Source organism: Pteropus medius, unplaced genomic scaffold (genome assembly GCF_902729225.1).
Source record: "Pteropus medius unplaced genomic scaffold, Ma_sr-lr_union100, whole genome shotgun sequence".
Lineage (NCBI taxonomy): Eukaryota > Metazoa > Chordata > Mammalia > Chiroptera > Pteropodidae > Pteropus > Pteropus medius.
Window position 1 is genome coordinate 42,938,604 of NW_024354875.1, and position 24,704 is coordinate 42,963,307.

At 37.2% G+C, this 24,704-nt stretch overlaps 1 protein-coding gene and 1 pseudogene across 2 annotated transcripts in view; one reads left to right on the top strand and one right to left on the bottom strand.

Moving 5' to 3' along the window:
• The first annotated feature begins 2,008 nt into the window (after positions 1-2,008).
• Positions 2,009-24,704, top strand: part of GNB4 (G protein subunit beta 4) — a 44,539-nt gene continuing 21,843 nt past the window's right edge. The window contains exon 1 of one of the 2 annotated variants that reach the window (XM_039855731.1): positions 2,009-2,138. The gene's annotated coding sequence lies outside the window, so the exon portion shown is untranslated. Of the gene's footprint in view, positions 2,139-23,415; positions 23,437-24,704 lie in introns of those variants that run through there. The other variant, XM_039855732.1, reaches the window with a different exon arrangement.
• On the bottom strand, positions 7,575-7,693 carry LOC120597281 (uncharacterized; annotated as a pseudogene).

Sequence of the window (24,704 nt, forward strand, 5' to 3'; positions counted from 1 at the left end):
TGGACTAATTTGGATAATAATTGAACTTTCTTTTTTTGTACTTGGACTTTATTTTTCTAATAATTCTGTCCACATCGAATTTTCAAGAAAGTTAAAGTCATGATTTTGTGTAACTGCCAAGTCTTCAAACAAAGGTCAGTAAAATTCCTGTTACATCTTTCCAGGTTTTTGTGCTTAGAAGCTGTTGATTTACATTCTCTCTTATCTTTTCTGGAATAGAATATCTCAGTCCTTTCTACTGCGTTTTCCTAAATACCAGCAACTTGTTCTTCAACTAAATCTTAACCCAACTACCTCTCAAAGCCCTATAATATGTTAGTGCCCAAGAACAAGACAGAAAAGAATCTAAAGTGGGCTTTGGAGTCAATCCAATCTGGGTTCCACTTAAGTTTCTGCTAGTCCCTATGTGACTCTAGATAAATTACTAAATTCACTGAGCCTGTGTCCTTATCTGTAAATTGCAGGTACAACACAGATTGTAAGGTTATTGTGAGAACTGAGTATGACATAAGAAAGTAGAGAGCCTGGTACTTAATAGGCCCTGCATAAACAACAATTTAATAACAAATTAATTAACAAAGGACGATAATAAAATTCAGAATTTAACCATTAAAACATATAAACAGTTACTGATGCAAACCACTCAGGTCCAAATCAACTTTTTCTGACACTTTGATATGTAGATTTGGCATTTCTCCCCTTTCTTCTTAAGGGAAAAGAGCATCCCACATTAGGGAAAATGAAAATTTGGGGGAAAGCCACCTTTTCTTTCATCATCCTAGCCCCATGGCTGTTTCCATTTTTTGTCATGGTCTGGATTTCATACAAAACAGTCACATTTTTTTTTTCGGGCTCCATCGGGGTGTGCTTATGGCATTATCTCTTTTAAGGTACTCAGAGATTTATTCCAGGTGATAATGGGAAGCTGCTGAAGAAGGAATGGAAAGCTGCGGAGGTGTTCATGTTCTCTTACGATATTGTTCAAATCTTCTCCAGCACAGAAACTCCACAAAGAACTCCTCTGCAGTTTTCATTACCCAGGGCTATTTCTTTAAATTGTTTGACGTCAGAGAAGGAATGCTATAGCAACAGTCTGTCAAACTGGAATTAACTCAGAAGAAAGATGGGGGTGGAGAAAGGAAAACTGCTCCCGGGCGGGTACTGACTTCAGAGGAAGCAAATTGGGTAGATGCATTCATTTTATGACATTTTAAACATAAAACACCCAGAGAAATGTGAAAAAAGAAAAAGAAAAAGTCGGTTGAGATGCATATGATGTTTAACTCACACAGAGAAGAGCTACTTGACAGTTATCTGGACGGCCTGGTTTCATCAGTAACGATAGTAACGATAACTTCCAAGTATTGATCATTTATTTAGAGGCAGGCTCTGTTCAAACGTTATCTCATTTAATATTTTATGATCTTTATGAGGCAAGTATCATTATTCCTATTTTCCAACGACAAAACCGAGGCCCTGAGATGGTGCACAGTCGCACAACTAGCGATGGTAGAACTGGGATTGCAGTGCAATTTTGTATGACTGGGCTTCAGTCGACTTTCTTACATTTAGATTTCCAGAACGTTAAATCTAAGCGGGACCTTGGAGTCTTCTAAGGCAGTCCTCCTATCCTCCCCACGAGCAAACTGAAGTTTATGCGGTACCAGGAAGGAAACTGGACACACCACTGGGGCGCTACTCAGAAGTATGCGCCGCCGTCCAGGCGCCACGCCGACAAGAAAACGAAACTGCCCGAGAATAAATGTTTTTCTTCTTCTAGCAGGAAACCAGAGAAAAAATAGGAAGCAGAAGCCGCGCTCGGCGCCCGCTCCTTTCGCCCCCCGCCCAGGCTGCGCGTGCTCCAGGGCCTGCGCGCGCCCGCAGCGCGTCCTCGGCGGGCCCGCGCGCCTCGTGCCTCGTGCCTCGCGCCTCGAGCCACGTCCCCGCCCCGGCCCCGACGCGCCGCAGAGTTGGCTGCTGGGCGGCGCGGGCCTGGGTGTGGCCGGCGGATCTCGGCGGCGCTGGTCTCGGCGGTGCGCTGCGCTGCGCTCTGCACGCCGGCTCCCCGAGCGAGGGGCTGTTGAGCGTCCAGCGGACCCAGGCAGCGCCGGGTGGACGCAGATCCGAACTCTCTCCAGGTAGGCGGCGATCGCTCGAGCTGCGGCTCGTCGGTGCGCCCCGCAGGGGGCTCCCGGGCTTTCCGCAGGGGGCGTGAGGCACCGCGGGGCCGCCCCGGCGGAACCCCGCTCGGGCGGCGGCGCGGTGTTGGCTGGGTCCCGCCTGATTCGGAGACCGAGGGCTTCAGGGGGGCAGACCCTGCCCGGGAGGGGCAGGACGGGCGCGCCCTGGTCGCGCTCTGCTCCCGGGCGCGGATCGTCCGCTCGGCTGCAGTCTCCACCACTTCCTGGGCCGCTTGGACCGCTTGCTTTGGGAAGCGAGGGGCGGTCCATATTCCTGGCCTCCAGACCCCCTAGGTTCCTCTTCACGCCCCCAACCCCCTCTGGTGGACACAGCGCGAGCTCGTGTTTGACCCGAAAGTAGCGGTTATTTGGGACTGCCCAGAAGAGTTACTGGGTGAAGAGCTCTGGGAAAGCTCATAAAAGTTCTCCACTGAGTGCTAAAAATGAGTCCGGTGGTTCTGTGTTAAATTTATTTTGGAAATGATATAATGCCCAGCATTTTGGGGATGGGTTGGGCGGATTAATGGATTTTGAATGCTCATAAATTCAGTACATGATAAAAGGCTTTCCTTCTCCACATTCTTTTTCCTTTTCAAACACAAAAGATTGCTTTGTACTATGATATTTATTGTTATTCGGTAAGGGAAGATTGAATTTCTAAAAGTTTAAAAACAGATTTTCATGTGTTTATAGGAGTAATGTTTTGTTATTTGCATCTCTCTCTTCCCCTTTCTCCCACTCTTTCCTTTTCTCTTTCGGTAAAGGATGTGGATGCATCTCTCTGCCTCTCCCCACTGGCAAAATAGCTCATCATGTGGATTAGCACCCTACTGGGAAGTTTTCTTAAGACATTCGAATTTAATTGTTGATTAAATAGCTTTATTATCAGCCCCTCTTAGTGTTGCAAACTGAGGTTGTGACCTTTAAGTACATCTATAGATAGAGCACACACACTGCTTACTTAGATGAAAGGGAAGTCAAGGACGGTCCTTATATACAAGATCGCATGCTTTGAGTCTCTTTGACATGGCACGTTTAAGACTTCAGTGTGGGGCTTTTGAGTTATTACTGATCCTAGGCTCTCTCTATGTAAGAACATCCAAAGTTGCGGAGAATTCTTATAAGAGCTTATTTGAGCCAAACTGAGGACATGTGGGAAAGCAAGTTCTCAAATGCACCGGAGAATGACAGTTTTGCATTTTCTTTTATACATTTGGAATTAAGGAGGGAAAGTAAGGACGATTACATGAACCTATGGGAGAATACAAAGATTGAGGATAGTTAAAATTATGTGCTCTCTTAAGGAGGTCTGAAAAAAAGGCATTTCAAAGATGTTTAACTTTGATTCATGAAAACAATGGACCGGGCTTGCTTAAAGCAAAGATAACATTTTACTAGGAAAGTTATAGGCCTAAGGTGTAACTACCCTCCATGACCTGACCTGCCCCGTTAGGAATTTCTGATCAGATCACCCTGTGAGGTTACTGTAGGTTAGATTTAGCCCCTTTTTTGTCCACATCTCTGAAAGTTTATTGTATGTTTTAGTATTTGATTAACAATTTTAAGATTTTTCCTTGTTTCATTTTGGTTTGTAGATGAATTTGAATTTCAAATAGAAACTTGTAAAATATTTTATTGAACATGGTTTAACTCTCATGTGTACATACTTATGAAATTATAAAATTGGTTAACATAGCTTGTGATATATTTAGGTTAGTCTCTGTGAGGCACAGACATTATTTAAGAGGTTCTTTTGAGTCATTTCTTTTTGTTAACCTGTAGGATTGCTGCTTTTAGTATTTTTTACAGTTTTATTGATATATAATTGACATATAACATTGTGTAAGTTTAAGGTGTATAACATGAAGATTCGATACACATTAATATGGCAAAATGATTACCATATTAATGTTACTTAACACAACCATCATCTCACATAATTTTGTGTGGATGGAGAAGATGAGAGCATTTAAGATCTCTCAGCAACTTTCAAGTTTGCGATACAGCATTGTTATCCATAGTCACCATTGCTGTACACGAGATCAAAAGATCTTATAACTGGAAGTTTGTACCATTTGATCAGCATCTCCCCAGAATTGTTTCTTTTAAGTCTTTGGTGCTTTAGTGTGTCACACAGATTGTTACACCTTATAAATAGATTCTGAGACATTTTGGAAATTGAGAATTGGAAGTAAGTGTTGGACATTTTTCTGCCCTTACCCAAATACTGCCTAAGATGGTGTGATTTCTCTGATTTTTTCAGACATGTTGTTGAAGTACACTATGTGAATAGTTTCTTTACTTTGCTGACTAGTTTAATTTGCATGTATTATTGGAACATCTGTTTAGTAAACATCTGTTCAGGGTTAGGTGTGGTGCTATACAGTATTCTATTCATATCTCACATTAACTTGGCAAAAGAGGCGTTATCCAGTTCTACAGGTGAGGAACTGCCACTGAAATATGCTAGTGGTCATGTAACTGTTAAGTAACAATTGGGATTCAAGGCCAGACCTCTGTGTATCTATTTCCTCTGTGCCACATTGACCCAAACCAGGACATGAGGAATGATCCTCAATTACTAGCATAAATTATTAGCATTTTTGTAAATTTTCCAAGACATACTAGAGATGTGGGTTTGTTTTTTCATCATGATCATGTTACTATTTGTCCGTCTTATACAGATCCTCACATCAGCCATTCTTCTCTTGCCTCTCTGTTGCTGGTTAAATATCTAGCTCAGAGTTCAAAACTTTCCTCTTGTGAGGGCAGAATTTCTTCTATTGACATTAGTATGTAATGATAGCTTAATTACCCTTCCAAATAATAACCCCATTTTAACGTGGGTACTATAGAGCCATACATATAATTAATTTGGAAGGTTACAACCAGGATGGCAATCTATGGAATATGGGAAACCCTTTGATATCCCTCAAATTAAACTAGAAGGTATTTTGACAGATATTTCTCCTGTGATTGTCCTGTCCATCCTACAGCTTCAGTTTCAGTTTCTATGGAATCATTTACATCATTATCCAAACATTCTGTTATGTCTCCTATCTTAAATAACTATCTTAAATAAAGTTCCCTCTTGATCCAGTATTCTGTCCCATTTCTCTGCTCTACTGTAGAAAGCATAATTTTTTGACAGAACAAAAATAAATACAGGGGATAACCAGAAACTAGTTATGTCCAGGGGTGGGTAGAAACAGTAAAAGGGATGATGGAGGGACTGGCACTGCTCTGATTATACCATTCGGTGTAGTTTTGAGTTTTGGAAACTAGTTAATGTTTTATATGGTCAAAAATAAAATTAACAAGGTTTGGAGGAGAAAAACTCCAAAATTGAATACAATCAGCAACAAATGAACCAGCTGTAGTTCAGTGAATAACATCAACTCTCAGAAGAAAAAAAATGAATCCAAGTATATTTTTAATACGACTTTGACTATATACCTTTACTCTAAAGATAAAAAGGACTGCCAAAAAAAAAAAAAATCTTGAACCCTATAGTAGGCTATTATTTATAGTGGTGGAGACATAGCAGTTCCGAAACTATTTTGTATAGTTGGATTGGGCAAATGAGTAAATTTATTGCTATTTTTGGAGCTGGGATTTTCACTGAGAGAGAAGGGGAAAAAATATGAAATGGAAGAAGGCAATGAAGAACTGGTGTTGGATTGAAATTAGTTATCAATATGAACTTGTGGTTAAAATATACAGACATTCATACATACATACACATATATCCTAGCTCTTGTCTAATGAAAGAATGACATCTTAGTAGCAATGACACCCATGTAGCAGTGAACAGAACTAGTGCCCAAACCGAAATGGTTGGTTCTAGAGCTGGGGCAGGGCAAGTATGAGCCTAGAAACCGAAGTCAGGAACTGTTCAAAAAAATTGTTGGGGGCATGTGAAAAGGGCATAGGAACTAGCTTGAATGGTCAAATCTTGGAAAACTTGAGCATCAAATGAGTTATGATAATAATGGATTATAACCCATTGAATTAAATAAAAATCCACAAGACCATAATAAGTGAGAAAAGAGAAATCTACGCAATAGACTGCCAGTAAAAAATGTAGAAGGAACAATAGAAGAGACACTAGTTTGCAACTATCATGGTAATGTTAACTCAGGCAAGTACTACTGGTAGTGAAAGTTCAATGGGGAAAACGATATTAATAAATCTCTCTAGAGATTAATGACCAAGGAGAAAACTATAACTACAGTGGAGAAATCTGGCAGACATCACCTCAACCAAGTGATCAAAGTCAGCATCACTACGGAATAAACGTGTTCCTCTTGATGTGCTTGAACTAGGGACATCATTTCTTTTCCTTGGCACTTTTGAAATGCATAACAAACTCTAATCACAAGGAAACAATTGAAGTACCTTAATTTAGGATTGTTCTACAAAGTATCTGGTTTGTTCGCTTCCAATATGTTAATGTCCCGAAAGACAAAGAAAAACAAAGTAACTGTTCCAAATGAAAGGAAGTTCCAGAGATCTAACCAGGAAATGCATAATCCTGATTGGATCTTGGATTGGAAAATCCAGTTGCTCAAGAACATTATTGGAACATTGGTAAAATTGAAATATATACTGAATATGAAATAATAGTGTTGAATCAGTGTTAAGTTTCCTGAATTTGATCACTGTTCTGTGATTATGTAAGAGAATGCCTTTGTTCTTAGAAGATACATGGTAAATTATTTAGGAGTAACATAAAGATATCTTTAATTTACTCTCAAATGGATAAGCAATGATAATTACTAAAAACACACACACACACACACAGAGCGCAAATGTGACAAATGTTAATTGGTGATTTTTGAAGGAGGATGTAAGAGTGTTAATTATACTACTTTTCCAACTTTAAGTTTGAAATTTTAAAAAGTGAAAAGTTAAAAATAAAACTTTAAATGTGTCCAAAACAAAACAAAAAATCTTTGAAACATTTCACGGAGACCGTTTCTGCTCAAGTCTTCATCTCCCATCTTCTTCTAAACCCCCACCAGAGAGACTTGATCCTTTCTATGTCATGAAACCATTCTTCCCAAGATCACATTTGACACTGGTGATAGGTAATTTCTTCCTTATTGAAGCATTTTTTTTTTTTCCCTCCTTGGCTTCTGGGGCATGGACTCTTATTTTCATCCTGCTTCACTGGCTATAATTTCTTACTCTTCTCCATCTCGCAAATAGTGCCACCATCTACCCAGTTACTCATACTAAAAATTCTAAGAGTTATCCTTGATTCCCGTTTCAGTCATCCTATATCTGTTTTTCCATTGGCAAGTATTATGGGCTCTAACTTAAAAATTAATCCAAATTTGGCTATTTCTTATTACCTCCACTGCCACTATTTTTTTTTGTTTGTTTTTTTTACAGCTACAGCACTTGGTCTTCCTAGGTGGTCTCTCATCTAAGTACTAACCAGGCCCGCCCCTGCTTAGCTTCAGAGATCAGATGGGATCGGGCGTGTTCAGGGTGGCATGGCCACAGACCACTGTCACTATTCTTGTGTCAAACCACCATCATTCCTGGCTTGAAATACTGTGGTAGGAAACTGGTCTTTCAACTTCCAGTCTCTGTCCCACAGCAGCCCTCATGAACTTTAAAAGATGTAAATAAAATCAGATTATATCACTCAGTTGTTCAAACCCATTACTGTTAGATAAAATCTGAAATTTTCACTGTAGTGGTGAGGCCTACATGATCACATAGTTGGGCTCCAGCCCACCTCCCTAATCTCTTCTGTTTTGCCCACTTCCTTCCAGCCTCACTATCCTCTCTCCTATTGATGAGCATGCCAGGTTAGTTTCTGCCTTCTGCCCTTTGTATTTACCGTTTGTCCTGCCTGGACTACCCTTCCCCCATTTAAAGCCTGACTCATTCACTCATTTCATTCAGGTCGTTACTTAGATTAATTTATTTAAAAATTGCCTTCCCTGTCACCCTCTAATATCTTGCAGCATTTTTTCCTGTGTAGTATTTATCTGTACTTGAAATTATTTATGCGCTTTATTATCTTTCTCCTAGACGGATATAGAATAAAGCTCCATGACAACGGGAACTTTTGTTTGTTTTGTTTACTGCTGAATCCCTAGAGCCTGGAATGTGACTAGCATGTGTTTAGAACTCAGATATTTGTTGAATGAATTAATAGATAACAAATTAATATTTGCCAACCTTCTTTTGGCTGTGTTTTATCTAATCCTTTTTCAAATGGAGAAGTCTGTCTCAGAGAATCGTATAGCATCAGTGCTGTTTAAAGTTTTTTGGTGACACTGCTAAAGCTCCTCTGGAAGCAAACAAGTTACCAATTTTGCTTTCCACGACTTCATCTTTCTTTTGTGTGCCCTCTGGTGGAGGTAATATTAATAAGCAGCAGATGAATAGAGTAGGTCAATAAGAAGAAACAAAAATGGAAGAAGCTTGATCACAAACTTTTAAATTACAAAGATTTGAAAATTTTAATTTTAGGTAATCCTCTAAGTTAACCATAATAAGATTGAAAAGAATGAAAAGCAAAAGGGCAATAGTGAGATTTAAAGAGACATCTGGCTTAGGCTGAAAAAATAAAATTATTTAGCTCCAAAATGTTTTGATTACTTAAAATAATTCCGGCTGTGAAATGTACTTCTTTCTATTAAAATATTTTAAATATATTCTACCTTTAGTTCATAGGTGTATTTTTTATCAACCTTACAATAATTTCAGATAACCTTTGTTCACTTTTCCACATGTCAGTTAATGTATGCCAAGGAAGAGGCCAGTATTCAAACCCCAGCAGTTGAGTACTAGAGACAGCACTCTTAATTATGCTTCACTACCCTCCTAATGTCCTGTGGATGGTCCAGGTACCAAAGAATTTACTTTTGTGCAATATCTATGGACAAAAAATGCTTGAGAAGTTCCTCAGTACCTTCTGGTACTCAATACCATTTTTCCAGTTTGCGTTATGGAGATCCTTTTCTTCCCAAATTGCTGAGAACTTATTTAATCTGTTTTGAAGTAGAAATCACAGTAAATGATTTAAATGTTTGTGTACTACTGACTTGCTAAAATAATGTTAATTTAAAGTTTCTCTTCATATCCACATTTAATATTTAAATCAGTATGCAGCTTAAATTTTTTCCCTTAATTTTGGTTTTAGCAAGGTTGGTTCCTGTGCCCTATAGTTATTACCAAGAAAACTTAGTGTATGCCTTACTGGGTAAGAGCAAACTCCCATCAGCATGCTTATAGTTGAAACCCCAAAAGGGAGCATTTGTTCAGGGGTTATCATTAGTGTCAGCATCTTTGCAAGTATTTAGAACTCTGCTGTTCTCTTCTTGATAGCTACAGAGTATATCATTGTATGGATGTACCATATCTGCTCTCCTATCGATTTATATTTGTAATTTTTTGTTATATAAACGGTTGAGTAATGACTATCTTTAAATATTCATTCTCACCTATTCAAAAATATCATTTTTTGAAGAAGCCTTGCTATTTCTTCTTTATTACCTAATGTGTAATAAATTTTAGTTATAGAGAGATTGATAGGATCTGCACTGTAAAGTGAGAACACTACCCTGGGAGAGACAAAGGTGAGGGCAGTGGTCCCTGTGCTCAAGGGCTAATAACCTTTGGGATCTTACATAGGAATTTCTGATATTTTTGTTATAATAACAGCACTGGCTTGACTCATTTGACTCATTGTTTTTTCCTCTGCAGTTTTTATGAGTTCCCCACCTAAACACCTTTACCCAAGAATTGTTTCAAATACAAAAATTGGGCTTTAACTACTTGGTAATATGAATTAAAACTCAGTCATTCAGTTTAAGCCGAATGAGGCTTTGTTGTCTAACTGGAATGTGACATAGAGTATACATTGTAGTTAGAGTTAACAAGGCTTATAGTGACCAGTTTTTATAAGGAAATAACTTAAAACATATTTTACTTTCCAGACTTCTGTAAATTAAATTATAAATTTAAATGGAAAATTGTAGACAGCTAATTACTTAAGGAAGTTGAAATTAGTCAACAAGCCATCTTTATTATGTGCATTACTTACTAAATGGGCCTCTAGGGGAGCTGTTAGGGGGATAAACTTTTTGAAAAATGTTGTCATATGGAGTAAAAAAGCAAAAGCAGTTGGTATTTAAAAATTTTTAAATTTAGACATTAGTTTTCATGGTCATATGTTAACCTGTATGGGAATTAAAATTTATCAACAAGGGATTTCATTATGTTTTAAATTATTAATGTGCCACTGGGGAGGGAGAGAACAAATTTAAAAACACACACAGACTCTTCCATGCCCTAATATCTAAAGAGGGGGAGACATGTTGGTATGTAAATTTCCCCCATTGTTATGTGCTAATTTTCTAGTGAGGGAACATCTTTGTGAAGTTGTTAGAGGTTGTTAGAGGTGATACTGAGACAGAGTGTGAAGGGATATGAATTCCCTTCGGATGCTGATGAGTGATATTGTTGTATGTATACTGAGTGTTGCAAGATGAAAACATCAATAAGAAAATCAGAACAGTAGAATAAAACTAAATGTGACTAAATATAACTCAAAGTGAATGTACTTGTTCAAGCCACCGGATGGAGATAAGCACCTCAGGATGAAGATAAGCCCCCTTTGATTGATGGGTTTTGAGAACATTCGTGGTGGGGCTAGGGAGTGGTCGATGGAGTGGAATCTCAGATAGCTAGTCTGGATTATTAGTTAGCCGTTGGTCTAAACCCAAGACAGCAAGTGTATGGTATTTTTTGTAAATGAACTGTGATCCTGAAGTAGATACCTGTTCATCTCAGACCAATATCACATAGGTACACTTGCTTTTTAATTAATAAAACATCCAAAATTTTATCTTGTGCCTACGCATCATGGCTTTATGTTAGAATGAAATCTGCACTTGAAGACAATGAATGCTAATTATAATTGGTAACTTCTACTTGATTGTAAGTTTAAGATAGTTTACTTTTATTAAAGCTATGAGCACATGGAATTGTAGCTACCTTGCCATGAATATATTAATGGCACAGGTCACATTTTGTTTCCTGAAGCCAAGTCAGCAAATAAGTCAGATCATGATGCCTGTTAAGCACACACAAACATTCGTTAGATGAAATTCTGATATCCCCAGTTGTCATATTTTCATTGGAAAAAAAAAATAGATATAACTAAGAGTAATATGTAACCAAAGCTGATAAATTTCAGGGGTTGTTTCTGGTAAAACAAAAGCAAATTATGTGACTTAAAGACAATATGAAATTGTGACTTAGGTATACAGATCGAACCTAACAGTCCTATCAAAACATCAAAGAGGTAATAATGCTTGAGTAGAGTCACGAGAAAAGGGAGGCTGACAATGCTATGATTTGTAATTTTACATAATCATAATTTATTTTCCTAATGTTTGGTTCACAAAGTCTTAGAAATCCTAAAACTAGAGGCATCTCGACTTAGAGAAGGTAGTTTTAGGACTAAGTAAAAGGGAATACTCTGCTGTTTTACATAGCTGACAGACAGTAAATTTATAGAACTTGTTACTTTAAGAGGTAGTACAGCTAAAAATATAAGCGTACTAAAAATGATTTTAGTGGGTTCACAGACAGTGGCTTCAAATGTATTGCATGAAGTTTAAGGGAAATCCTAAGTATGTTGAGTTTGGCCACATTCTCGTGAAACATTTGGTGTTGGTGACATAACACTTTATGTGCTCTATTATAGCACTTAAACATCCTAATTTAATTATTCTAACTTCTTTTCTGATTGGGGTGGGTCTGTTCCTGTGCCTAGTGTAGGGTAGATGTTAAATACATGTTTATTGAGTGGAAGCATCGATCACAGGATGATTTAGATTGACAGTAGTGTCATTTCTATGTACTTTATAGGGTTATGGTTAAAAATAATAGGAATAATGCAGGAAAATAAATCTTATTGAAAGCTTTCCTAACCTAAAATGTTAACTAGAAAAAAAAGCTGGACCTATTCATTTAAAGCTTCCAGCGTGTATATCCATACATGTATGTAGGAATTTAAAAAGGATATACTAAAAAAGTAGAAACATATCCATTCTGTATTTAAAACATGCTCTCTGCATCACGTTTTCATGTAGCACCTGATATTACTGTAATTTTAGGTTTTGTTAGCGTTGCCTTAAAGACTTCTTCCCCCTTTCCCTTCTTTTGACTTAAAGGATAGTTTAATTTTTAATTTAAAAAATAAACTTACATAAGCATCTTATGATTAAACACTGATCTTTTATAAACGGCAAATAGTCTAAAACATTGCAGATGTCACACACATTTCATTTATAAAACACAAATATAAAAATGTGTAGGAATGAAACAGCGAAGTCCATTTGCTTTTAATTCCAAAATTCCTATTTTTTATTTTTAATGCATGACTTTTTTCGGGTCATGGAATTTACCCTCTCAGTTTAGATTTCTTCAACAGTGACATATCCCGGCCAATGACAAAACCCCAGTTATTATCTAAAGTGTATACCCCAGGTAGATTCATTTATGATAACTGGATAAAAAACTTTTTTTCTTGTTGATTGATTTATTACTATATTGGACTGATCGTGTGTCTTATTAAGAAAACTCAATCACAAGTTCTTTTCTTAAAAAAGAAAAATACATAAAAATCGCTTTTGGAATTTCAGAATCCAAGTTCCTCTTTTAGTTAATGCCATAACTACATGAAACATTTTTTTAAGTAGGTATTTTCTCATATATTTTGCTACTGTAACAAAGATTAATGCATTTAAGTCTTAAAACAAAATTTTTTTTTCAAGTATCTCTCTTTTTAGGTGGCGTGGATATTTCAAGGTAGAAGATAGCTTGATTCCTAGGCCATCCTTTCCAACCCCGGTGTTTATTTCATCCTTTTTCTTAAAGAGTAAAGTAAGACCAAATACAAATAGATTATTTTAAAGGAAGTAATGGCTGCCTCCCGTCCATCTCCCACCCTCCGCCCCCATCAGGATTTTGCCAGATTCTTTGTTTCCCTTGAGGGAAGGGATGATGATACCTGAAATATGCAAAGGAATTGTCATGATTTCTTTGTAAAAACATTTCGTGAGTGTTGAGAAATAGGAAATTTTTATGGGAACTTCTCTTTTTTCTCTATTGCCTCTTTCCCATGCCAAAGCCATCCTTCAGGAAAAAAATTTACAATTCAGAAATGGGGAATAATTCTCATTTTAAAACCAATAAGAATGGGAATGATTTATGTATTCCATTTAATATCTTTATTTTTTAGAATTATTTAGATGTTTGACCAGGAAGGTAATATAAATGCCATTTAGCTTTTTGGAGAACTTCTTAATGTAAGAACATACATTCTTGAACTTTCCTCCAATCGAATGGCTTTAGATTTGTTTCCTTGTGTAAACGGGAATTCAGATTTGCAGTTCTCAAACTCTAGGAGGCATCAGCAGAATCACCTGGAGTGTTTGTTAAGCAGTTTGCTTGCTTCCACCCTCAGAGTTTCTTATATTTTAGGCCTGAGAAAGGGCCTAAAAATTTGAATTTCTAACAAGTTTCTAAGTGGTGTTTGAGAACCACTGGTTAGCTGTTTGGTTAAATTAGTGGTTATCACTGTTTCTTCCCTTACATTCCTAAAAGATATAGCATTAATAATAGTGCCTCAATGTAGACATTGTAGTGGGGATGGGCAAGGTGCCGTCAGGCTTTGAAATCTTCAGAAGCTGGGTGTAGTTTGAGAAAGCCCTTCACATGATTGGATATTTTTTCTCCCATCCTCTCTCCCCCCTTGGAATCTTTCTCCTTCTTCCTACACCTTCATTAGACATCTTGGTCTACGTGGAGCAGTCCGTGTGGGGTAGGAATGGTTTATGTCCTCTCCCAGCAAACAGAAGAACACAGCCTCTAAAGTGAGAGAGGAAGCCTCAGTGCTTTTCAGGGAGTTAAGCAGAGGAAGAAGTGGTTACGTTGCAGAGTAACAGGGATGCTAAGACCATGAAGAGAATTATTTTTGGTAATAATAATTTTATTTTCCTTTTTTGTTTAAATAGCAATCGTGTTATATCTGTTAGCCCACCAATAGCTATAAATATTGGCCTGAATAGCGTTTATGGTTATAGCTTCTTCATACTCTGCTCTTGTTGGGCCAAATTAGCTCTGACGTAAAGTTCTAAGGACATTTTGTAAATGTGTATTATTTAATCCCCAGAAATGTGTATTATTTAATCCCCGTGGGTAGGTATTAATGTCCCCATTGTACAAATGAGAGAAGTTAGACTCAAGTTAAACAATTTCTGGGATCACACAGTAAGTATGGTTATATTCCAACTATTAGCCTGTGTGAACTTGGGTAAGGTTTGGAACAGCGCATGGCACATAATAAGTGCTCAGTAAATGTCGTGTCTTGGTTGGCTAACTCCTGCTTGTTATCTTTTAAGTTCAGGGGTCATCGTCCTTTGTACCAGGTAATCCTCTTTTTATATGTTACAGGTCAACAATCTCTTATCCACAGTTTGGAGATCCAAAACACTTTGAAAACTGCAGGGTTTTTTTTTTTTTCAGAAATCATTTAATGGCAAAACTGTATGTGATTTGAACTTATAATGAAACTTGCTAGTCTGTTTTTTCCCACCTAGTTGTGAATTTACTTACATTTGCTGCAGGAGTACTCCTTGATTATGTGGGGTGCTTCCCCAGGGTCCAGTTGGGGCATTACACTATATATGATTAAAATACTTTTTTAAACTCTGAAGACTTCCAAATTCTGAAATGTGCCTGGCCCTAGGGCTTAGGGTAATGGATTATGGACCTGTGTGACTATGCACTTAAATGTTTTCCTTAGACTGTAAACTCCCGGAGAGCTGGGCCTGTGTCTTATTCATATGTAGCCCCAGTTGGCACATAATAGGCATTCAGTAAACGTTTGGTGAAAGAATGAGCTATGCCAGAACATACAAGTTTAGGAGAAGGGAAACAGACATAAGAGCAGCATCTTATTTATTTTCTGGAATATAGATAAATGGACTGCCTTCAGTTTACAAGAGGCTGAATTGTTTTACTTTCAGAGCACTTAAAAATGTTCAATGTGATGAGAAATTTGGTAGCAAAAAATAAAACAAAACAAAACAAAAACCCCAACCAAAACAATACCTATGCTACAGTTTCAGCATCTCTATTTTCCTCTCTTATCCATTCACCCATGCAGATCTAGGTTTTGGGCTAACTTCTTGAGAAAAAAAGCCACATGGGAATATCTGTAGATGGAATACTGGGGATGAGTAGCTTGTGCGTATTTAAATTCTTTGGTAAGAATCATCATAAAAGTTTTACCTAACATAATTAATTATGGGTTTTTACAAAGTATAGGAATTATAAGTCAGGATTGCAATGAAAAAAGTAAAACATTATTTAATTATAATAACAAACTTGAAATTAACTTTTCTGATCAATACACTTCGTAAGCAAAAGTAGTTTTTAAATATTTTAAAATATTCTTTCCTGTCATATGCTTTCATGATCAGTATGAAAATTATCAATAGCTGAGATACTTATATTTCCTTGTCTCATGGATTAAAACAGCTATTCACTAACGGTAATATAATGCCTTGCTGTAGTAAAAAATTCTGTGGACATTTTAAGAAGTGGAGGGAGAAGGCGGTTTGAATTATGCAGCTACATATTTTTTTTCATTGAACAAATTGGTTTGGATACAATGGATCATTGGTATTTTTTGATATTTGTAACTGGTATAGCTGAACTTTTAAAAGATAACTGATATGCTGTCTAATTTCTGTCAAATTATTAGTTTAAAATTGCTTTAGTCGGCAATTTCATTACCACTTCAGAGTTTGTGATAAACAGCTCCAATTTGATCTTGAGTAAAAATCACCAGTGATAAAATTCCTTAACTATTATACCATACTCTTCTGATGTTTATTTTTTCTGAAAGAAAGATAGAGATGGCTAATATATATCTCATATTACTCTATATCTTTCCTTTATTCCAGGAGGGAAATTTCTTAACTAGCTGTCTGAAGATAGACCTTGGGAAACAAATATTTAAGAAATGAATGGGGATTGGAGGGAAGATCCCAGAAAGATACGGATCAGGAATACAGTGAAGTATATGGAGGATCTAGGCAATGTGGGGTTGTGAAAGCTGTGGGAGTAAAGTTTGAAGGATCATCAGTCAGACTCAGCAGAGAGGTCTAACGAGACGCCCTTTGAAAAGGTGGCGATGTAGCAGAGTACTTGAGAGTCTGGGTTCCAGAGTCATCCATGCTTAGGTGCAGTCCCCAATTCTGCCTCTAATCTTAGCAAGTTATTTAATCTGTCTAAGCTTCAGTTTCTTTTTGTCTTTATTTCATTTATTTTATGGTTCCTGGTAGATTTCAGCTGTGTTAAGAGATAAATTAAGGCATATTAAAATTTTTAGTTTTTTGAGCAAAAATCTGTTTGGATTGGGCAATACCTAATTGAAGATGGAGTGCTCCACCGCTAGAGGTAGGGGCAAGACTTTTGTAGAGAAGAGGAGGACACAAAGCAAGGAAATTAATTGATTGGCCATAGCTTCTGTGGTTGCCTTGTTTGGAAAGCCTACTTGGCTGTGATTGGCTGTCCTTAGGTTATGATTTCTTAATCTTGAGGCATTTATAGGTCTAGGTTTTAGTTTGCTTTGGTGTTAGAACCACTTCAGTCTAATGGCCTCCTTTTTAAATTAATGGGTACAAGAGTTGGATTCATTACGAATATATTCATCTTGGGTTCGTGTGTGACTCACTTTTATATATTTACATTTATCTGCTTATTGATAATACATAAATAAACACCTGCAAATAAAATATGCACTCACGATTCTGAAAATTAACGGTTATCTGCAACTACTTGTGTGCTACTCCCTTATTCTGCTTTATCATTTCTTTGCTTTAAAAAAAGTTTTATTACAAAAGTTTTATTACATATCATTTCTTTGCTTTAAAAAAAATTTTATTACATATGCATTCCTAAACAATATATTATTTAGTTTTAGTTGTTTTCGAGTTTTAAAAAGAGTATATTTTGCTGGTATGAGTCTTCTCAGTTTACTTTTTTTCTCTTTTCAACATTATTTTTCAGCTTCTGTGTTGTATATATCTGTAGTTCATTTGTTTTCACTACTGTATAATAATTCTTTGTGAAAACACTACAGTTATCCATTCTTCTGGTGGTGGACATTAGTGTTCTAGTTTATTGCTATTACAAGTAGTTCTGTATGTGCTCTTGAGCACATGAGCACATGTACTTGAGTTTCTTTCAGGGCTTATATACCCAGAAAGGGAATTAAAAATTGTCAGATTGAAAGATATTATCGCCGTTATTAGGTATTGCCAAATTGCTTCCTAAAGTTGCCCCACCAGAATATGAGTTACCATTTTCCCACAACTGTGCCAACTCTGGTTGAGATAAAAAATTTTGTCAATCTAATAGGTATGAAATCATTTTTTATTTGCATTTCCCCCATTACTGAAGTCGAGTGTCTTTTCATTTATGCATTGGCCTCCATAGTTTTTGCTGTAATTTGCTGACTCATATCTGTGTACATTTCTCTATTGGATCATTAGTCTTTATTATTTGTTTGGAGAGATTGCTTTTAAATTCTAGATTCTTATCCTTTATTTGCATTTTAGCTTGTGACTGTCTTTTCACAATCGTGGCTTGGTTTTTTATTTTTTACTTCCTCTCTCTTGGGGGCAGGGGGAACCCTCCTCATCATGAATACCCTGAAGTTGCTCCCCTTGTAGCCAACCCTTTCTCTTCTCTTAGTCTTCTTGTATGTAGGGATGATTGTAAATATCATTGTCAACAGTTGTGTGAGTGTAAGTGTGCAGCAGACCGTTGGGCTGTTTAGTAAGCCCTGAGGGTGATTCTGCTCCCATATGTTGGAAGCATTTTTTAAAAAAGAAAAAGTAGTTCACCTGATGTCTCTTTGTCTTCAGCTTTGGGGCCGTTCCCTGGGTCTGAATCCTTAGGAGAAGGCCCACTCACTCAATTTTCTGTTATGCATATAACCTGTATACATAGAAAATGGATTGCTATATTAATGGAATTAATAACCATTTTCTTTTTTGGTTCTTAATTCCAGGAAAGTAATCAGTGAGAGAATATATTTTGGTTACTCCCTGCTCAGGTTGGGCTCTTAATTATTTTAAACTGTAAATAAGGAGGACACTGAATTTGTTTATGCTGCAGTTAGTCTGCCTGGGTGCACCCAGTGGAGGATTTCTTAAGTAGTGGGTGACTGTTTTACTGGTTTTCTTTCTCCTGCCATTACTCTCATTGTTTTTCCCCACATTGAATTCACAAAACTTTATAAAAGGCTTTGCTACTTTCCCCTCATTTCTGTCCTTTATTAGTTGTGATGTAAAGGAATCGCAGGAGGGAAAGTGGCTAGATGACTTTTTCTACCAGTCAAAATACGGGCTCCTAGAGGACTTCAATTCTCTGAATTCGAGCATACTTTCAGGTTTAATAGTTTGAGGGAGCTACTTACTTAACTGTACCTCATGCAACAATATCGTTCTCAAGAATTCAAAACTTTTATAACCAAATTATATACACATAGACCTCATCAATACACAGATTGGCCACTTCTTTAGATCATCACCTTCAAACCATAATTTACTAGTATTTATCACATTAGGCTTTACCTGAGGGGTATCCTATTGTCTCATTTTACCACGTCACTGTCTAAGTTTGTCTGGAAGTTGTTTGTAGTCTGCTAGTCTGTTCTAGATGGATCCTTTATTGGGATTCTCAGGAATTCAACAATAGCCAGTGAGAAGAAAAGATCAACAGAAAGTCAATCAAAATATTGGTTCTCCTTAGTGACGGAACTAGGAAGTTTTTTTTAAAGAGTGAAAAGTTCCTCTTTTTAGCAGCAGATATGAAAGGGGGTTAAGGCAGCTTTGACATTTTCTTTTCAGACATCCAAAGAAAGTTTGCAGTTGTCTGTGTAGGGGAAGAAAAATAATTTTCCCTCTATATTTCTGAGTTCTTGACTGAGACACCTGTAATAAAAGATTAATAAGAGGAAAATAAACAGAGGCTGCTTAACATGTATACCTGAGGTATACCTGTTGATACCCAGGGAAAACAGTGCAGCCCAAGCCACAAACTTAAAAACCGTCTTCAGTTAAATACAACAGAAAGGTGCAGGGCGGAGGGAGACTAGCACAGGAGGTTACCAGGAAAAGCAAGGGTAAATAAGGATAAGGCTTGTTATGCAGACTGAAGGTCCTGTGCCTTTTCTTTTGATAAGATTCTCTTGCGATGTACAGTCATCCTCTCTTCCTGGTACTGGGAGGGAGACAGCCTTACACATGGAGATTTCCTTTGTAAATATAAATTTCCATTTCAAAGGAGTAATTTCTCTTGTTTTCAGAGTTTCTACTGTGTATGCTGTTTCTCGAAATAATCCTTATGCCAAGGACACGCACTTTGGGGTGGCATATTCTACCTTTCATTTGGCACAGAAGGGTTCTGATTTTGCAGCTTAGAAACATCTCAGACAGCCGCTTGCCTTGTTACTGTCCCGTCCCTTTTCATCATGCCTGCTTAAACTTAGCTGAAGTCCGCTGGACATGAATAAGGCTTGAGAATTTAGAATTCCATGTGAGGAAATAGGGTCATGTACATATAGCAGGGGTCCCCAACCCCCGGGCTGAGGACTGGTACTGATCCTTGGCCTGTTAGGAACTGGGTCACACAGCTGGGGAGGTGAGCGGCTGACAAGTGAGCGAAGCTTCATCTGTATTTGCAGCCACTACCCAGCGCTAGCATCACCGCCTCAGCTCCACCTCAGATCATCAGGCATTAGATTCTAATAGGAGCACCGGTCCCTGGTGCCAAATAAGTTGGGGACCACTGATGTATAGGCAAATCTTGAAAGCTATTAATGAAAGATAGAAAAGGACTGTAAGTGATGGTAAAATGTGGAATAAGGAATTATGTCATCCTCCACCCCCCACCCCTTTTTTCAAAGGGAGTTAGGCGTGATTACTTCCTGATGGAAAAGATCTAATTGAAAGTGAAAAAATCTCCCCTCCCACCCCATTGTTGTTTCATGGGTGAAAGTGAGGAATTATAACTTTACAATAGACAGATTAAGCTGTTTAACACCTGAATACACTGACCAATCTTAGCTTTACTAATTGTGTCATAAAGAAACATTAAGTTCATTCTGATGTACTTGGCTAAAGAACATCCAAACCTATAGAAAAGTTTTATTATTATTTTTGAGCCAAACAGAGGACACACCTGGAAGCAAGATCTCAACAGAGCTTGAGAAAAGCTTCCCAGAATGACAGTTTGCAGGATTTTTTTTTTTATGCATTTGGAATTAAGGAGAGAAAGTAAGGAACATGGGAGAAAGCAAGGCAGAGATTGGATTACAGGATAGTTAACAAGATTACGTGCTCTCTTGAGGATGATTATGCTTCCAAGAGGTCTGAAAAAGAAGCATTTCAAACGTATGTTAACCTTCATGCACAAAAACAATGGACAGGGCTTGCAGAAGGCAAAGATAAGCATTTTACTGAAGAAGTTATATGCCTGGGGTGTGACTACCCACCATGACCTGCCCAGTTAGGAATTTATGATCAGATCACCCCACGAGGTTACTTTCAGTCATTGAATTTATCAGATTTATTATAGGCCCCTTTTTCATCCACAGTTATAATATGAAGTCCAGTGTCGCCTAGAAGTATTCTTGCCAAATATATTGAACCTGAATATCATCCAGCTTGTAGATCTAATTTCCTTCCGGTTTATGGGCAGTAAAAGGATAAAGAAATGAGTTAAACAGTACTGTAAGGAAGTAGAAATAATTTGGGACATTCTGTAGGACAAGTGGCTCAGGAGGTGGGTATCTCTAGATGAAGAGACATATAAGAGATATAACCAAATGTGTTATGTTGTCCTTAATTGGATCCTGATTTGAACAAATCAGATGTAAAAAGATATTGGTGGAATAATTGGAGAAATTCGAAAAGGAACTGGGTATTAGCTACTAAATAATTACTGTTAATTTTGGTAGGTTTGTTAATGATATATAGTTTAGTAGAAAAATGCCCTAATATTTTAAGATGTATTCTAAAATATTTAAGAGTAAAAATGTCTTGATATCTGTGTGGGGGAGGAAAAATAATTTTCTTTCTAGCTTAAGTTCGGCTAGATGAATAATTGAATTAATATGAGACAGATTAATAGGAGGAAATGACCAAATTTATTACGTGTGTACATATGAGGGTTCCATAAGCATATGGGTCCCAGGGACAGTTTGGGTCATTAAGGCTTGTATGTCATTTTGAGTTAAGGAGAAGCAGGAGTTGGGTGTTGTGGTTTGGGACTTTAGAGAGCAGGAAGGCAGTTCACCTTGAGATGGAAAAGCAAATTTTTAGTAAATAAATGTTTGCTGGGCCACTTTTAACAATGAGGGGACTTTGATCAAAGGGCCCTTTCTAGGTTCCTTCTTGTCTATTAGTTCATATTAATCTATAGTTATCTGTGATGATAGGTAGGTAAGGGGAAGGCCAGAGGGTTTTCTTGTCTTTCATTTCTTAAAAATAACTAGCTTAAAATAATATCTTTTTTAAAAAGATATGTATTTGGGGATGACAAACTCTGCTTCCCTCTCATCTGTAATTGATTTTTTTTTTAAATTTTTAAATATTTATTTTTTATGGTGACATTGGTTAACGAAATCCAATAAGTTTCAGCTGTGCACTTTAACAGTAAGGCATATATATATTTACACTGTGTGGTCACCTCCCATAGTTAGATTTCTTTCTGTCACCATGTATTTGACCCCCTTTACCCCATCTACCTCCCCTCTCCCCTCTGGTAACCACTAGTCTATAGTCCATGTCCATGAGTCTCTGTAATTGACTTTTAATATACTTTGGCAAAAACAAAGATGAAGCAAATATAACAACAGTATTAACATTTTGTAAACCTACATGGGGGGTATTATGGGTGTTCATTATACAAATTTCTCTCTGAGACTTTTCTTAATAAGTCAGACAATGGAGAAAAAATTAAAGATTGATATACTTTAAGAAAAGGGATAACCAAAAGTAGATTATTGAAAAGGTAGGGATAGACAGGTGGAGGAATTGGCCCAAATGACAGAAAACTCAGCTCCTATTATAATAGAAGGCGGAGAATAAGTATGATGAGTCAGTTACGTTTGTATAGTTTTTATATCTAGTAGTGGAAAATTGAAGTTCATTCATTCATGTCCAATGGCTTCTGTTTTCTCTGTGATATAGAAAGCAAGGTCATCTGTTGCAAGAGGGGTTGTGAAAAGGTCAAAAGCTTGAAAAGAATTTAAAGGAATTTAAATAGTTGATAGTAAGAGTGGAAGTGAGTAAAAAGCAGCTTAGAGTTGCTAGGTAGTTTTGAGGGCCTGGTTGAGATTGATGATATGAATTCATAGTAGAATTAATATGCCCAGTTGTTTGACTTTTTCAGTCGATGTTTGGTTGCTTCGGTGCTGTTGAGTGTAACAAAATAGAAGGGTAGTGGAAACTAGGGTGCTGGCAAAATTGTTGATGCAGTGCTAAACTTGGAATCTAATCTGTAAAAGAGAAGTGCAGCTTGCAACTAGAAGATGAAAATCTTCTGAAGATCTAACATACAGCATAGCATTTATAGTCAGTCAACCATACTGTATTATATACTTCAGAGTTTCTATGAGACCGGATCTTAAATGTCCTCTCTACAAAAAAGAAACGGTAATTGTATGATGTTATAGAGGTGTTACTAATTCTTTGGTGGTAATCAATTGTAATATATAAATGTGGCAGATCAACACATTGTACAAATGAAACTTGTGTACAGTAACTTACACAATATTATATGTCAGTTACATCTCATTAAAAATAAAAGAGCCCAAAATTCACTGTATTCCACATTGGACTCCTCATCTTATGAACCTTCTTCTTATCAAGGATTGCAAAGAGTCTGAGATTTTACCTAGTTACAAGCTAATAAATTGGCCTGTCACTGTTTTATGGATGCTGGTAGAAGACATGAGACTCCTGATCAGAGACCAGGGACTTTATTACTCACAGCAAAGCAAGTGCATAGCCTGATGTTGGTTTGCATTGATTCCCTGTGCTCTTAGGTGACACAGGTAGGACTAAATAGATGCCACACATGCATTGGGTTTTCATCATAGCCCAGAAACGCTGAGCTTGGGGAATTTGCCACTTTTATGGTAAGTAGAAGCAAGCCTGCTCTTTGTCTTGGGGAGACATTGTCTCATTCCTCAAGGTTGCTCTTTCCAAATACAACCCTGAGAAATGGCCTTGGTAAAAGTGACCGGGGCCTTGTATTCCAGGCACACCCAGCAAAAATGTGCATGTGGGCCCAGGGCCTCTCCCAACAGTTCCCCATCCACAGAGTGGTGGTGATAAGGGAACTGCTTTCACTTTGTTTGCCATTTCCATTCATGGTACTCCCATTTTGGGGGCACCAGGCTGGAAAATCTGGTTCATTTGGTACAGATAATAGTCCAGCCTTAGTAAGTCTTGTGAGCTGCAAATACACTCCACTTTAGAGGGTCACTTGTGTGTGGGTAGTTTGCAGGGTGGGAAAGCAGTAGGGGTGGATGAGATGTAGTTTGAATGCCCAAAACTTCTGAGACGTATTAGGTCCCTTGATACTCCTTTTTAGTACATTAGCAACATAGTAGGAGAGACTTACACCAGTCCTGTTTGCCCAGGATTATTTGAAACCCAGGTAATAAAGAGACATCAGAACTAGTTTCTAGGATTTTAGGGTCAGGGATATCTCAGATATGGTCCAGCAAGGGCAATTAGGGTTGTGAATTTAAAGAATCTGCATGCTGCTTATCTTTAGTTAAGCAGAATGATATTCTAGATTGCCCATAATCTATTCAATCTGGTACCCTCTGAAGAACGTACTAAATTGTTCAACAGTAGAAATTTATCAGGAAGACTTACAAAAAAATTTACCAAAATTTGCTGAAAAATTAGATAAATGTATCACAGTAGTAAACTGGAAATGAAATACTAGAATGATGATAGTTCTCAAACCACTTGATAGTTTAATGCCATTTCAGTCAGTCTCAATAAATTTATATTTCGATTTGATAAATTTAAAGTTAACCTTGAAAGAATAAACAGTTATTTGTACTACACTTTAAGTGAATGAAGGATGGACACCAGAAAAACTTTCTCCTATGGGAATCGGGTTGGGATAGTCATTTTGGATTCTGGTCTTGACCTAAAGAGATATAAACTGGGTCTTGTGTTTAGAGAAGCAGCAAAAGTTACTTTATATAAAGGAAAAACAAAGATACATAGAAAAAAACAGGACGGCTAGAGAAAGAATACAGCTAGTTTTCATCTTTTGATCTTTTCCTGAGGTAGTAATATTCATGCCTTTTGGTTTTATAATTCATTCTAAATCCTTAGAACAAGTTTTTCTTTATTTCTTAAGCTATTTCAGATTAGTTTATTT